This window comes from Balaenoptera ricei, chromosome 2, assembly GCF_028023285.1.
Source record: "Balaenoptera ricei isolate mBalRic1 chromosome 2, mBalRic1.hap2, whole genome shotgun sequence".
Taxonomy (NCBI): domain Eukaryota; kingdom Metazoa; phylum Chordata; class Mammalia; order Artiodactyla; family Balaenopteridae; genus Balaenoptera; species Balaenoptera ricei.
This window is the reverse complement of record NC_082640.1, coordinates 143,166,510-143,181,907: the sequence shown is the minus strand read 5'-3', so window position 1 is coordinate 143,181,907 and position 15,398 is coordinate 143,166,510. Positions and strand designations below refer to the sequence as shown.

At 43.3% G+C, this 15,398-nt stretch overlaps 1 long non-coding RNA gene across 3 annotated transcripts in view; it reads right to left on the bottom strand.

Annotated features, from left to right (window-relative positions):
* LOC132360642 (uncharacterized) overlaps positions 1-15,132 on the bottom strand; it is a 229,147-nt gene extending 214,015 nt beyond the window's left edge. The window contains exons 1-5 of one of the 3 annotated variants that reach the window (XR_009501137.1): positions 14,962-15,132; positions 13,168-13,262; positions 12,839-12,973; positions 8,078-8,220; positions 3,574-3,907 (exon numbers count right to left, since the gene is read on the bottom strand). This is a non-coding gene — a long non-coding RNA (uncharacterized LOC132360642). Of the gene's footprint in view, positions 1-3,573; positions 3,908-7,413; positions 7,584-8,077; positions 8,221-12,838; positions 12,974-13,167; positions 13,263-14,961 lie in introns of those variants that run through there. The other 2 variants (XR_009501139.1, XR_009501138.1) reach the window with 2 other exon arrangements.
* Positions 15,133-15,398: the final 266 nt, after the last annotated feature.

Below are 15,398 nucleotides of genomic sequence, written 5' to 3'. Positions count from 1 at the left end.
CTGTGGAGGCCTCTCACTGAACAAGTTATAACACTTTATATGTTATATGAAGTCCTTGCTTTTGCCCATGCTGTTCCCATTTTGCCTTCTCTGCACTTAGAAAATGCCTATTTATTCCTCAGGCTTCAGCTCATAAATCTCCTCTGAACCGCTCTGCCTTCTCCTCCCCCTCTTACAGACAGCATTTCAGCTCCTCTTTGCAGCACCTCTATGCACTCACCATACTGAATTGCAAATATTTGTTTAACCTGTCATCTCCTTGAGGGCATGGACTGTGCCTTATTTATCTGTTTCGCCTGTGCCTTGCACACAGCTCCTGGCACAAGGTATGCATTATTTTTTAATGTTTGTAAAATGAGCAAACCAGTGAATGAGACTGCAATTAATCAATACTTTCAGCAAGTCACTGCCCTTCTCTGCGGAAGCAGAATCACCATAGTTTATGTGAGAAATACCCCACATAAAGGAGTGCAGTGAGAAGCTATCTGAAGCCATGCTGGGCTTTAAGTCTGGGTTTACAAAAGCACGTATAATTCACACCAAGCTGAGGATGAAAGCAAAGTGAACAGCCTAAACCACTCACAGCATAAAGAGCAGAGAAGGTTTTGGGATGTTGTTTTTTTTTTTTTACTGCTATTTTTAATTGTTCGTCTTAAGGTCAGGATCCTCCTGGCAAAGTAATAAGGGATGGTTTGTGAGAGATCTCAGTGCATCTTTGTGGGGCAAGACAAAGATGGATGGGGAACGAGAGGGCTTGTAGAGGCAGTATCATTTGTGAGCTACATCCAGGTCTGCACCTGCACAAAATGAAGGAGTCACTTGGTCCAAGCCTCAGAAACGTTACAGCTAAAAGTATCACCTTTTGGAAATTTAAACCTGGCTTGGGTGTGTAATAGCAAGTGTCCTCCCTCTGTGAAGTCTAAAGCCTCATTAGTTAGACGTTTGTTTCCCCCATTCCTTCACGTGCATTGTGTTGTCTCTGTCCCCAAGCTTCCCGTCAGGGAGTCATCATGGGCGGCAGCAGTACCCTGGCTGGAAGAATTCTCTGCGTGCTCTCTCACATGTGCTGGGGCCCATAGGAGAAGAGAAATGCTTTGTCACTTCCCTGTTTACATAACAGCTTTTCCTCTCAGCAGGAACTTGAAAGAAACAAAGTTGTACATAATCGGTTTATCTTCTCAGGCCCACTTACAAGGATTGACCCTGTGATATACTGAAAAGTAAAATACATGTCTGTTTATGAAGCACTTTTCAAGGTGATTAGCAAGCAACATTACCAGTAGAAAGGTTTCTATATTGTTCCCCTAAGAGTAGGGTTGCCAGATTTAGCAAATAAAAATATAGGACGCCTGGTTAAATTTGAATTTCAGATAGGCAATGAATAATTTTCTGGTATAAGCGTATATTGCACTTGTCCTGCATTTTATCTGGCAACCCTACTTGAAGGGGAAAAAATCTCTACATAACCCTCATGGGGAAAATTTCTCTCTATGTCTCTGGAAATGTTTCCCACTAGCTGAGAGGTGTATGTTAATAAAAACATACGTCTGAAAGCTAAGATATCTGAGTTCTCTTCTAGTTCATGTTCTCATTGATTCATCAATGTTTCATCCCAAATACTGAGGTATGACTCTCCTGGGAGCGTGTTTTCTTTGTAACATAGCAGGTTTCTAAAGATCAAATATGTTACCTGACAGGAGGAACCCTAATGGAGGGAATTTCATGTAACAGTGGCAGATACATGGTACTTTCTGTCCTAGCTAAGCCTTCAAAGTGTTGTAGTTACCTCTTCTACCTATGTTTAAAGGCTGTCCTGCATCTGACTTGTTGTTGTTCATTTATTATTACATCTTGTGCCTGCTTCCAAAATGGATGTAATTTGCAGTGAAAAAGAATAAAAATCACCCAAAGTAAATATCATGTGAGGACTGAGCTTGCTGGAAGCCAAGGCAGAAAATAAAATGCAGCACATTACATACCTCTTACTGTTGGGTAAACAGCACTGTTGGCTTCTCAGAAGAAACAAAGTTCTTCCTGGCATTAAATTCCAACATGCATGTGCGTGTATGCATGCATACGTGCAAAAATGTGCATGTCAAGATGCCCCTTCAGAACTGTCCTTCCAGAACTTTCAAAGTTATTTGATAGGAATTCTGCAACAGAGATCAAGACTCTGCCCATAAATTTAAATTCCTTTTATTGGGAGTTAGCTCTGCGGGGAGGAGGGTACTAGCATAGTGTAAACGCAAAGCAGGGGGAAGATTAAAAAAAAAAAAACTGGCTGAGCTTGGTCACAAATGTGAAAGTAGACTTTCACACATGAAAAACACTATAGAACCTGAATACAGCTCTCCACAAAGTGTTCTTCACTATTATTATTCATTAGTGTAAACATGTGGCTTGTTTTCAATTATTCCGTATTGAAGCTAGTGAGACAAGATGATAAAGTTCCAAGACGTTAAATTACTAGGGCCTCTTATTACAAAGCAGCATTTTTCTTTTCAGGGTTATGTACCACCCTTTTTCTTGTTCATTACTAATGTAACATCAAGCTGTGAACTTCTACAAGGCTGAAAATAATTCATGCAACCAATCTTCTTTAACAAACTAATCATCTTGCTCCCTCAGGAAGTACAAGATATGGAACACTGGTGATGATTATGAAAAATAACAGTATTTATAAGAACCCACCGTGCTCCACACTATAGCTAAGGAAAATTTAACTGTGTTTAATGATCTTGCCACTAATACTCTCATTGAGATAGTCAGGGCCTGCCACATCATTTTAGGACGGAAGTTCTCAAACACATTGTTCTCAGAACGCCTTTATACTCTTACCAAAATTATTAAGTACCCCAAAGAGCTATTGTTTAAATGTATTATAAAGATAAATATAATATGTTGCTATATTAGAAATTAAGGCTGAAAAAAATTTAAATATCTATTTGTTAACCTTACTAAGAAAAAATCTAATACATGTTAACATTTTTATCAAACACAGCTATGTTTTCCAAAACAAAAACATTAGTGAGAAGAGTGGTATTACTATACATTTTTGCAAATCTCTTTAATGCCTGGATAGCTGGATTCTCATATCTGCTTCTGTATTCAATCTGTTCCAATGTCACATGTTACATGACATCTGGAAAACTCCCCTGTACACTCGTGAGAGAATGAGAGTTAAAAAAAGGAGATAGGGAGGGAGACGCCAGAGGGAGGAGATATGGGGATATATGCATAGCTGATTCACTTTGTTATAAAGCAGAAACTAACACACCACTGTAAAGCAATTATACTCCAATAAAGATGTTAAAAATAAAAAGGAGATAACAACTTAGTATTATTATTAAAATAGTTTTGCCTTCACAGACCCCCCTGAGAATGTCTCGGGGACTATTAGGGTTCCCTCAACACATTTTGAGAACTGCTGTATTTGGATAAGACTGACTTCCATAAAAGCAAAATTAAGTTTACTATCTAGTGAAGAAAGCACTAGAATTACAAGAGTAAAAGTTCCATTCTACATATATAAGCTAAACAGAAGTATAAAACACAGTATCTATTTTAAGGGGCTTAAAATTTATTTTGCAATAGAGTAGTGGGGTATATTGCATTACTCTTCAAAATATCAGCTGCTCCTCTTACAAGGAGCACCTAAATGGGCCCACCCAACAGAGACTATCCCTATGGGAAGATTATACTCTTCCCACCCTATTGTGTTCATGTCTGTCCATCTGACTCACTTTGGCCAATGAAATGTGAGTGGAAGTGGCATGTGCTACTTCTGTGCAGAAGCTTTAATGACCATTAATGGATGCTTTAATGGATAGGTGATTCTTCCATCCCTCATCTCCTCTCCCATGAGACTCACAACATCCAGGAAAGAGCTGCTTCTTCAGCCTGGGTCCTGAAATGAAGGCAACATGGAGCAGAGCGGCAGTTAATCCATGCAGTGCGTGTAACAAAGCAGCCCACTGAGATTTTTGGAGTTATTTGTTACCACAGCATAACTTAGCCTATGGTGACTGATAAAGGTGGGATAAGATAAGTAGAGAAAAACTTAACATCAAAGAAGTATCATAATAATTATTCCCACTTATTAACCAATATAAAGCAAAGGGAAATCTATGTCAGTATCCTCAATTTTTAAGCAAATATTTAATTAAATGTAACAAGCATTATGGAGTCAGGCTCTATGCTAGACACTGAATATCCAGGGATGAGTAAGATATGGTCTCAGCATGGAAGGAGGTGGTGGGAAGGACAGCTTTGACACTGGAAGCTTAGCTCTGCTACTCACAACTGTATGACCTTGGGTAAGTTCCTCTGAGCCTTATTTTCTCACCTGTAAAATGGATATAATAATACCGACTTCAGATGATTGTAAGAATTAAATGATATGATTATGTAAAGTATGTAGCAGATAGCCTAGCATAGTGTGTATTTTCAATAAAGACTATTTTCCTTCCTCATATGTCTCCCCATCTCCCACCTCCCACTCCTAGATGAGGGTCTTAGGATTCTAAACTTAACTCTATCTACTGGATTTCTGAGTTACTTTTCTAAATTTTAGTCTCTCCAAAAATAAAAAAATTGCATATGTACCACATACATATACATACACACACAAATATATTCATTTAATCTGTCACTCAACTAATACTTACTAAATATTATACTCACTTTACAAATAAGAAAACTCAAGCAGTGAGAGGTTGAATAACTTCTCCAACGTCATATGTCAGCACATATATATTTAACCTCGTTTTCTTAATGGCTGATAATATTCAACAGTATTACTAGATTACAATTTACTTAACTATTCCCTCTTTGATGGACATTTGTAAGATGTGTTATGTGTTTACTATCACAACAAAGAAACATCCTTATACAAATATTTTTTTATACATATGTAACTACATTTTAGGATAAATTCTTAGCATTGGATTGCCAGGTCAAAGAGCATAGAAATTTAAATTCTGATAGGTACTGTGAAATTGCTTTTTAGAAAGTCTTTGCCAATTTATACTCCTGCCCTCGGAGAATGAACATGCCCTTTCTTCAGAGCCTTATCTACACTATCCGCTAAACCTTCAACAGCTTGTGCCTCTGGATCTGGATCATGTTCCCAAGAATACTCTCATTGGGCACTGTTTAGGAAAGCTGCTGAACGGGGAGGACCCGTATTTTTGTGCCTGGCGGGTTAATGCCTTCTTTCTCTTCTTTCACATACAATGCATTTGGGACATCTGGCTGGAAGTAGGCTTTGATCTGCTCTGAACTACACAAGAATAATTCATCTATGTGAAAGGTAACTTGTATATTGATCCAGAAACATTGCAGGAGTGTAGCTTTTTCATTGATTATTTGATAATGGGTCATTTCATTTTTATCTACTTCTGACTTCTCTGTCTAACTCGGATTAAAAAACCAGGTAACCCTGAGCACATAATTCATCTCAGTGGAAAGCATTTTGCCTGCCAATTCACATTAGCTCAAAAAGTGACCCTGCAAACCTCTAAGTCCTTCAGAGCAATACATTTTAGAGATGGCTCTTCCAACCTGCCTTATTCTTGTTTAATATCTGGACAAGACACTAAGGGAGCATTTAGTTTGAAGCAAATTGCATCTCATATCTTCTTGGAATGAGGCAAAAGCAAATTTAAAACATCTTTCAATGAAGTGAGCCCACATTGACAAGAGTACATGTATTCGCTTCCATTGTATGTTCTTAGCTAATTTACAACTACATTCATTGAATTAATAATGATCAGCTGGGATTCACAGAGGCCTGATACCCAGGGCTCCATTCAGGGGCTGCTGGCCTGATATTTAAATATTTATTGATGATAATTGGGTGACAGACAGGGATGGGCTCAGCCAGAAATAAATTCAATCTGCTTGCACAAGCATCCTAGCCAAGAGTCCTCCTTAGGCCACATAGATACAATACCAAGAGAAATGGGAGGTGAAAAGAACATTGAAGATATGTGAAAACTAAGAAATTGAGTCTTATGATTGCTTTGTTTAGTTAAAGGTAAAGGTAAACTCCTTAAACATTTTTTTTAACCAAACTGCCAACAAAAAGAAGAGAATGTGGAATTCAACACTGCTTTCCTGGATTCTGAATATTTCCTCCCACTTTAAAAAACATTTGAGTGCTACCAGGCACTAGGCATTAGATCTGTATAGAGACTAAAAGGAGACCCAAAGGAAAAAAAATGAAAGAGGTAGAAGGTAGAGGAAAAAAAGGTAAGAGAGGGAAAAGAAGTTGATCAGAAAGAAAACACTGGAAAAAAATGATAAAAGATCCTTTTCAACCCATGATCTACCTTATTAGCACTTTGAAACATTTAGTCATTATTCTCCCCCCACCACACACACAAGATGATTCAGCCTGCTGCCTCTACTTGACAAATAGGAATATTACAGATAATTTAGCCATCAGTGTTAATCACCTTACTGGAGCATGTATTAGTCAAGATATGCCAGGTTATGCTGCAGTAACAAAGAAACTCAAAACCTTAATGATCAAAAACTACAAAGGTTGGGGCTTCCCTAGTGGCGCAGTGGTTGAGAGCCTGCCTGCTAATGCAGGGGACACGGGTTCGAGCCCTGGTCTGGGAAGATCCCACATGCCGCGGAGCAACTGGGCCCGTGAGCCACAACTACTGAGCCTGCGCGTCTGGAGCCTGTGCTCCGCAACAGGAGAGGCCGCGACAGTGAGAGGCCCGCGCACCGCGATGAAGAGTGGCCCCCGCTCGCCGCAACTGGAGAAAGCCCTCGCACAGAAACGAAGACCCAACACAGCCAAAAATAAATTAATTAATTAATTAAAAAAAAAATTCTATGAGAACAAAGCTTTAAAAAAAAAAACAAAACAAAAAACGACAAAGGTTATTTCATGCTCAGGCCACGTGCCCATCTCAAGCTTCAGGGCATTCTGCTCATCAGAGTCACCCAAGGACACAGGCTGACAGAGCAGCCAATGGCCCTGCAGACGGAGAATCCTGCATTGGCAATGAAATGATCTGGCCTGGAAGGAAACAGCACTGACGACCACCACAGGGGACCACCTGCTTAAGACAGGTGTGGCTTTGAATCCCTTCTCTGCTTCTAACTAACCCCGTGAACTTGAACACATCATTTAAACTCTTGGAGACTCAGATTCCTTAACTGAAAAATGGAAATAATACAACTTACTCATGAAGTTGCTATAAAGAATAAATGAGATGATAAATATGCAGAACCTAGCACATACTGGGGGCTCAATAAATGATAGGCTCTTGGTTCTTACCACATTAAAAGACTTCCCAAGAGCCCAGTGTGCTTTTACTCTCTTGCACTACATTATACACAAGATTCTTTAAAATATATATTAAACCACAATACATACGTATCTCAAGGCTCTCATTGTCACCTACTGTGGTTTCCAACAGCTCAATTTTGTACATGGGGAAAGGTGACCTGGAGGTGATTGAAGAATTCAGCCAAAGTTGTTCCATAGTCAAGAAGGCGTAACAACCATCCTTGTGTCTCCTGACGTCCACTGCAATCTCCATCTCACTGCTACGCCTGACCTACTGTGCATGGGGGCAAGAAGGGGAAACAATATACCTCACCCCAGAGAGCATCTTTGGCAGCAAGCTTTTAGACAAGGAGCAGGTAAGTCAAAAGGTTACTTTCTATTCATATGCAGTGATTACTCTTCACTGTATTTCCCATAATAGCCAAGGAAAGCTAAAGAGATAAAAAAAATGATTACAATTATAATAACCATAATAATGGCTAACATTTACTAAGAACTTACTCCGTGCCAGGTCCTATTCTACAAACTTTTAGAAGATTCTCTCATTTAATCCTCACACTAACACAAGGAAGTAGGTGGTAATATTACCCCATTTTGCAGGTGAGAGAACTGAGGCCCCATGAGGTGAAGCATCTTGCCCAGGGCATCCTAAACAGTAAGCGGTAGTCAGCAGTCAAGCCCAGACAATTTTATTCTGAATCCCATCATCTTAGCTTCCCCACTATGGTTCTAATTCATATACAGTCACTATTTTGAAATCTTGCTTACCAGGAAAAAGGAATGGTGGCTGATGGAATTGCTCCATAAGTTCAAGGGCTAAGAACTGTAGGTTCATTCAGACATTCTGTTGTATTCTTGTCCGTCATTATACTCAGCATCTCCCTAGCATCAGACAATTAAACAGACAAGTTCTTGAACATGTAAAGAAAGAGTAAAAGAGGCAGATCAGAGCACAGAGAAGATGATCCACTGATATTTACCAAACACATGAATGTCAAATTCATCATCATTAATTGAAGAAAATTCAAATCGATGTTCTTCCTGTGCTAGTCAACAACATCCCAGACATAAACGAAGCTCATTATTTTAACTTCATCAGCCCCTTAACACAAGATATGCATGCCAGATTCTGAATATTGAACCTCATTGCACCACTGCCTTTTTATAAACCAAGGAAGATAGCTCATGGAACAAAGTGCTTTAGGGAAGTGTCACAGGGTGGAAGAAGGAGAGGGAATTCACACTTATCTCCAGGGAGAAGAGGGGACCCCGTGGAAGGAGCAGGCCAGCTCCCTCAGTCCTGACAGGTACTATTTCAGTGTTACGGGACCAATAAATTGGAGAGAGAATTAGTACCTATTATTTTAATACTCAGCTAAAAGAAATTTTAAAATTCTATATCTATGAATTTTCAGGGAGAACCAAGTAGTCTGCACTAACCCCAAAATGTCACAGCTAATGCTCTGTCAAACAAAACAAATCTCTCTCCTAATAAAGACAACAATATTAAATGGAATTCTGTGTGTTTTTAAATGCATAACCAATTAGCAATTACTCAGTAATGAACTAATAGAACTTACAAGGTTCCCCTTTCTAATTTTGCAGAAATATTTGGAAATTAATGGGATGTGATTTATCAGACTAAGCTCACAAGCTATTTCCAAGTCCTTGTTCTTTTTCCTTTCACATGACAAAGTGGGCTGCAACTAACAATTTCTGTGGTCACAGTGTATGATCACTATTGTTAAGTGGAAGTTGTAGGGGTAACAACAGCAGTTGGCCAGGGTAGGTTAGGATGGCAAACAAGGCCTTGTCAGTCAGTGCCCCTCAGATCACATACTTCCACCTGCTCCACATCTCCTTAGCTGTGTTTGTTGAGAAAGATTTAGCCTCAGCAAGCTGGTGAATGGTCCATGACATGCTCCGGCAACGGGGATCAGAAACATACAAGCACTGAAAACTTGTTGGGGAAGTAGAGGTCAATCCAAATACATAGGCCTTAAAGCAAAAGTTATCAATTTGGTATCAGTGACTTTAAAATCAAATAGAACAGACCAGTTTCACTGTACCAACAGAGGGTCAAGGTAACCCCAAAGGAAGCCCTTTGGCTTTCTGACTGTCAAGGAGCCTTGATTCAGAAATGATGGAGGAGGGCTTCCCTGGTGGCGCAATGGTTAAGAATCCGCCTGCCAATGCAGGGGACACGGGTTCGAGCCCTGGTCTGGGACGATCCCACACGCCACGGAGCAACTAAGCCCATGCGCCACAACTACTGAGCCTGCGCTCTAGAGCCCGTGAGCCACAACTACAGAGCCCGCGTGCCACAACTACTGAAGCCCACGTGCCTAGAGCCTGTGCTCCACAACAAGAGAAGCCCCCGCCATGAGAAGCCCGGGCACTGCAACAAAGAGTAGCCCCCGCTCACCACAACTAGAGAAAGCCCACGTGCAGCAACAAAGACCCAACACAGCCAAAAAAATAAAAATTAAAACGTTAAAAAAAAGAAATGATGGAGGACTTCTGCTTAAGTCCTGAGCAGACTTGCAGCTCACAAGACTACAAGTCTTGTAGTCAAAAAAATAAAAAATAAAAATAAAAATAAAGAAATGATGGAGGACTTCTGCTTAAGTTCTGAGCAGACTTGCAGCTCACAAGGCTACAAGTCTTGTAGTTAAAAAAATAAAAATAAAAAAATTTAAAAAAAGAAACAGTGGAGGACTTCTGCTTAAGCCCTGAGCAGACTTGCAGCTCACAAGGCTACAAGTGGCCTTCCCCATATCTTTGTGTTTTCTGGGGGCGTGGCACCACCACCATGCACATATCTACGTGCTTATTATAAGACACAAGTTGTTATTTTCCTCTAGGCAGGAATTAACTATCAAATGGCCTTATATAGGAGCCATAGCACCTGTACCTTTGATATCCAAAAATGTTTACTTTTCAAACTAATGACGGTACTGTGGTCTTGCCAATCAGCACCAAAATAGATCAGGTCACACTTCTTGCTAGCATAGTAGTTTTCCACTGTTCCACAGAGCGCCAGGGTTTCAAGGAGGGGCTCCTCCAAGAGAGGAAGCAGGGAAGTGAAGGTCAACAGGGTGAAGCATCTCTCCCACCTCCACAGCCATGGTTTCTGCTTTATCTGTTATATCAGAGATACGGTTTTTCACTTGAGGAGGGGTCCGGTTCCTTAAAAAATTTAAAAACCACTATTCTAGAAGATGCCCAGGTTATCAGAATAATAAAATCAGTACGTAGCGTGCCTCATCCAAGAGAAGCAGCTATGTGTGTATCAGTGTTCTGGGTTTCCGGGGTAAAGTATTTCCCTTTCTCAACAGTGAACAGTAGTTACCCCTCAGAACTCCAGGAAGAACCAGCAACACTGAGTGCCTCAACAGCCTAACAGAGCCTCTACTTGATCAATCTGAAGAAGAAAAAAGCCATGTAGGGGAAGAAGAGATATGAATAAAACAAGTTAAAAACAACAGCAAAACAGCAGCACTATGCCACCACGGAAATGCTATATTATTAACTTGCTTCATGGGAATTTACCCAGCCCTCTGCATGCGAATGGTCCAACCCAGCTATTGAAAGATTCATGCAGACTGAAGGAAGTTGAGAGACAAAAGGAGCTGAGTAGAGGCCGTATCTGCACTCAGAAGGCCTGTGGTGACCTATCAACTCACAGTCCTGCTGAGTCTATAGAGAGAGAGAGAAACTAGACCCCGGGGCTGAATCATCGGTAGTCAATTCTGAATGCATCCCCAGACAAAACAGCAGTCAGACACCCTGGCACCAAAGACACAACGAAGAAAATGCTGGGGAAAGATCTCTGTTTAAAGGTCTGTTGATTCCCAAAGAGCCCTATAGCAAAAAGTCTTTGACTCCAAATGCAGCAGACTGTTTCCATCTTCGTTGTGCCTGCGACACACACAGCCTGATGTGAAATGAGCCTGTGCTGTTCTGATGTTCATCCATTAAGCAGGAAAGGGTATCCAAGGTAGAAGAGCAGAAAGCTCTTCCGGGAAGCATCCAGACCCCTGGATCTAAAGGCGTGATGTGGATCCTAGAAGCCTGCATGTGGGACCCTTCTATGAGGCCCCCTAACCTGTTCTGTCTCCTAGGGACCAGACAAGAGTAGGGGGGCGGGTCTCACTAGCCAGGGAGGAGAATGGGACACAGAGTGGATGGCGGACGGAGAAAGAGACCCAAGGTTTGGGCAATGGGGTCTCCGAACGCCCAGCCCACTTCTGGCTCCTGGACCTGAACGGCTCTTCCATGCAGACACTCCAGTGCCTCTTCTTTGGAACATCCTGGGACATCTCCCTGCCTTACCTTTACCCAAGTTCCCTGCCTTTCATCACCCCTAATGCTTTCCCACTGACCAGCTCCTTTCAGAGCAGGCCCAGGTGACTACTACTTCTTAGGCCATAGGCCCAAGACATTGTATGCCCAATGGAGCTTCTTTGAAGAGCCCAGGGAGAGCCAGTTTAAATGACCTGTCCTCCAAGCAGTGCCTCCAGAAGCTCCACAATGCACCTCTCTGCCTCAGAGCGTCTACCTGAAGATTTAGAGGCGGAAAAGGACAGAGTTATGTGGGTTATGCACTGCTGGGTTGCTTTCTCCGACCTCCGAAGACCTTCCTCCATCTTCTCTCCAATCTGACCCAGGACTCTGAAGTCATAAACTAGTCCTTATCCTTTCTCTCCCCAAATAAGGCAGATTCTTTCATAGTGATATTACCAAGGCGTCCACTCATCATTAGCTTGGAATGGAAGTTCAGCAACTTTGCTATGGCGTGGCTTTGCTCTGATGTTTTCATTATGATAGCTATAGAAGAATTGGGGGACATTTTATAAACCCCAAAGTCTTAAAGTGAATTTTTAGAGATTCATTAGCTCATGAAATCTTAGCTTATGTCATTGTTGTGTGACAGCCAATACAGAGGGATCTGAAATATGTGTCTCTAGTGACCACATGGTTTCTCAGAGTGAGACTTCTCCATAGCCAGGGGCCAACAGATGACCAAGTGACAAGCTAGTGGAGGTGGCGTTGCCATAGGAAACCAGAACTTCTGACTCTTAGCGTTTCCTTAGTCCACTGGGGGAAAAGGTTCCAGTTCTTACTTCTGTTTGCCAGCAAAATGTTCAGATGTCTAGAATCCATCTGTGAAGAGCCCCACAAGAATTTGGCAGTCACATCAGAGCAAGGGAGCTCGTTCAGAGTGATTAGAATGGAAAGTCATAGCAGTAACTTTCTAATATCACTAATCTGCAACAGATTTGCATTCCTTAGGGGGCCGAGCCATCACTTAGCTTATTAGGAAGGAAAGGCATATGGCTCAGTCAGAGGAGTTTGGATCATCTCAGTACAATAAGGTTTGAAGGCTGAGGGCATACCCACCAGTGAGAGACAAAAGAGAGAAGATGGGGCCAACAAGGCAGGACCAGGTAAGCAGCAAGGAAATGAAAGATGGTGGCAGATGTCACAGTCCTCTGGTTATGAATGCCCCATCCCAATCAAACTTACCATGGAGATATTGGGGGTCAAGCTCTCTGAGCAGAGCCTACATCTGCTACACCAGAGCCACCAGGCTCTACTTCTTGGAAGTCTGGTCCATGGACAGTCATCTTTCCTTAAAACTGAATGGTACAGGATAGTGACCTAGAGGAAAAGTTCAGAGGGAATTTCGCTTTGAACTCTGAAGCCCACGTAAGATTCCTCTTAGCCTAGATTTCTTAGGCAAGGATTAAGGGCTAAAGCTTTACTCAGGCAATACAATGCCAGGGCAGTGAAAATGAGGGGAAAGGAGGGTCAGTCTGGAAAGGATGGAAAGTAAATGCATGTTGATGTCTTACTGTGCTGTCCACTGCTTCCCAACAAGTGTTAAAGAGATGCAGCCCTTGCACAACGGGTGTACCTGCTTGGCCACAGCAGGACATCTCTGGTCAAGCTATAAAGAGAAAAAAAATGTACCTCAGGACTGTCCATCAAAGGGAAGAATGGAGAGGGAATTTACCCATCTCCAGTCTTGTTGGCCAAGATGTGGCCCATTTAACTCCCCTGCATTTCTGAGTTGCATCGAACGGCTCTGCCCCCACCAAGTGCCATGACGCTCATTCACATCCAGAGGCGCTGGGAGGAGGCAGAGCCTCTGGGCATCAGAACCGCACCAGAGCCTTGCCAGAGTTGACCCACACTGCAACCGCTGAGACGAGTAAGCAGCTGCGTCCAGGAGGCAGGGGAGGCCAAGAGAATGGGGGCACCTGAGGTGTGGCCATAAACTGACATGATCTTTAGTTAAAGGAAACTGCTTCCCCTTGCTCCTGATTTTCAGTGTAGCTGTCGTCAATTCTGAGCGCATCACTGCAACTGGTAGACTCTGGAGTTGAGGAAGCCTAATGTGAAGCTGGGCTCCCCGCCCCTCTGCCCCTCTAGGTGACCTTCTGGAAGGGAAGGTGCCTAATGCCTCTTTGCACCTGCTCCCTGAGACAGGCTTTCCACTTCCATCCACAAACACGTTAGTAACCGGATGAGATCAGGTTTGGCCCATCGGGCGATTGTGGGATTCCACTCTAGTTCTTGGCTTGATGATGCATATCAAAAAGCCAACAAGAACTACACATCCCCTTTCCCATATATTGAGGCAGCACAGCATCAGGCTGAGGGTTTTAGGTTGGGCTCTGGAGGGAGACAGCCTAGAGTAACTGGGGCCACCACCTCCTAGTTATGTAACCTCTTTCTCTGTTCTCTCATATGTAAAAATGGACATAAGGTTAGGACGCCCTCACGGAGCTGTTGCGAGGGTGAAGCGAAACATTCCCTGGCAAGTGCCTAAACAGTACCTGGTACCTAGAAGGCATGAAATATTAGCTTTTAATAGTTAGAAATTCCCTTGCCCATTATTATTTCATTTTTTTTGTCCTTGCTGCCAAAAAGTCAGGAGGTAAATTGTGACTCATTTGACCTCATCGCTTACAAACCTGTTTATTCCTCCTGAATCAACTTGTTTTTTTCCCTGCTCTGTTGTATCTGCACTGTCATGGGAACGTCCTTTATAACAAGCTGCATCTTTTATCTTCTTTCCTATCAAGCTTTCCTCCTTTAATCCACCCTATCACAATCCCATTTTTCCGGATAAGGTAACTGGCCTCTCCCTGGCTTGCGTCCCGCACCCAGCACCCTTCCTAGGGTAGGTGGCAGGCTGAGCGCTGACCCTTCCATGTTTTGTGTCTGGAGAGGGCTGCCGGCTTCGTTAAAGGTGAGCGCAGCCCTGCAGGACCCAGCTGTCACCATCTGGTGTGCTGGGCTGCAGAGTGCTGAGGAGGAGAAGGAGGAGAAAGGGTTCTAGAAAAATCACTCCACAGACGCTGCAGCCTCCAAAGGCCAGCTCCCCGCCCAAACCATCCGCGAGCCACTGGGTATCAGCCAACACTCTTCTGGGGATGTAGGAGCCGACGCACCCCCATTTTCTCTTCCCCAAACGAGGCATTCTGTGTCCTAGGACAGGGAGTCTCTCGGGTAACGGCCAGTTTATTATTCGATATTTGAAACTCAAAGCCTCAGAAACAAACAGGATTGCAGCTTCCTCGATGCTCCTAAAGCTACAGATTTCCACGCAACTTCCTTGGGCGCCCAAAGGTCACACTCACCTGCGTGACTCCTTCACAACTACCAAAAGCCCCCAGCGGTGGCTTTCCGGGGCTGGCGGCCTCCCAGCCCGGCCCTGCCTAGTGTAGAGCGAGTACACGGCGCGCGGGAGGGCGCGGGGCAGCTGGCGGGGCCTCCCCCCGCTGCGCGCTGCACCAGCTTTGCAGGCTGACCCTCCCGCCGGCCGGGGAAGTGACCTGATTGGCTGAAGGAAAAACTGCAGCAAGAGCTCCCGCCGCCTGGGGTGGAAGAGAACCTCCTGCTGCTGAGGAACTGCGCACTCTAGGGCGGCGCCCGGTGCGGACTGAGGTTGGGGAGGGGCCCCCGGAGGGACCCCCCCCCCGAAGGTCGAGAAAGATCCACCGCAATCCATCGCGAGCCCTTCTGCGTCAGGAATCCCAGATGGACCAGGAAGGAGAAGGAGGCTAAAATAAAGGGC